The sequence below is a fragment of the Otolemur garnettii genome, unplaced genomic scaffold (genome assembly GCF_000181295.1).
Source record: "Otolemur garnettii isolate 467f Iridium unplaced genomic scaffold, OtoGar3 scaffold00398, whole genome shotgun sequence".
Lineage (NCBI taxonomy): Eukaryota > Metazoa > Chordata > Mammalia > Primates > Galagidae > Otolemur > Otolemur garnettii.
Window position 1 is genome coordinate 27,131 of NW_003852793.1, and position 1,546 is coordinate 28,676.

Genomic DNA, 1,546 nt, shown 5'->3' on the forward strand with positions numbered 1-1,546 from the left:
ATGCTATACAAGTTTGTAGCCTAGGAGCAATAGGCTATAACATCTATGTCTGTGTAAGTACACTCTATGATGTTCACACAACAAAAAAAAACACCTAAGAACACATTTCTCATAACATATTCTTAAACAAGACAGTATTCTTATAACTTTTTTTTTGAGACACAGTCTCATTTTGTCAACCTTGGTAGAGTGCCATGGTGTCACAGATCACAGCAACCTCCAACTGTTGGTCACAAGCAATCCTACTGCCTCAGCCACTGGAGTAGCTGGGACTATAGACACCCACCACAACGCCTGGCTATTTTTAGAGTCAGGGTCTCACTCTTGTTGATGCTCATCTCCAACTCCTAAGCTCAGGCAATCCACCCACCTTGGCCTAACAGAGTGCTAGGACTGCAGGCATGAACCACCATGCCCAGACTTTATGACTTCTTAATAGGTTATCTTCTCCCTTCTTCTGGCTTTAGAACAGTTCTCACCTTAGCCACTACAGTATTCTTCTGACTCATCTCCCTGTTCGGATTTGAAAACATTCCTGAACATACTCCAGAGTACTGCCAGAGTGATCATCAAAGGCATCCCCTTTGGTTGAAGCACCTTGCATTGTGGGAAATCCTTCCTTTCTCGCTCCCCAGCCATCTTGGCAGCTGGTCTTGGTAGGGGGCCATCCAGCACCTAAGGCAGGAAGATGGTGGCTGCAAAGAAGATGAAAAAAGTCGCTGGAGTCAATCAACTTGAGGATCCAGCTCATTATGAAAAGTGGAAAATACATGCTGGGGTACAAGCAGACTTTGAAGGTGATTAGACAAGGCAAAGCGAAGTTGGTTATCCTTGCCAACAACTGCCCAGCTGTGAGAAAATCTGAAACAGAGTACTATGCCATGTTAGCCAAAACTGGTGTTCATCAATACAGTGGCAATAATATTGAATTGGGCACAGCATGTGGAAAACACTAGAGTATGCACACTGGCCATCACTGATCCAGGTGACTCTGGTACCATTAGAAGCATGCCACAACAGACTAGTGAAAAGTAAATCATGTATATTTTTTCTTTAATAAAACTTACTACAGCTTTAAAAAAAGGGGGGGGAATCCCCTTTTGAATACATTCATAATGAAATCCAAATCCCATGACATACTATATTAGGACCTATTCGTGGCCTACATTTCTAGCCTAATTTTATGAACTACTTGTACTTCCTCCAACTGATCATTCTGTTTCCAATGTCCATGCTTTTGCTTATAAAGTCCTTCCTTGTTTTTTGCCTAGTGAATCTTTCTTCTGAGACTCAACCATGTTATCAGCTGCTCTGACCTCTGGCATTCTAGACTCAGTAAAATTATTTTTCTAAATCCCTTAGTACCTTGTACATACATCCACTGTAGAGCATACTATACGATTGAAATTATCTATGTACATGTCATTCTCACTCACTAGACTAACAACTCCTTGAGGGCAGGGACTGTACCTAATGCATCTCCATATACCCATTACCCAGCACAGTGCTTGCAGCTGAAAAGGCAACAGAGAGGAGAGAAGTTGAA

At 42.1% G+C, this 1,546-nt stretch overlaps 1 pseudogene; it reads left to right on the plus strand.

The window, feature by feature from the left end:
- The first annotated feature begins 379 nt into the window (after window positions 1-379).
- LOC100949873 lies at window positions 380-1,035 on the plus strand (annotated as a pseudogene).
- The last annotated feature ends 511 nt before the right edge of the window (window positions 1,036-1,546 follow it).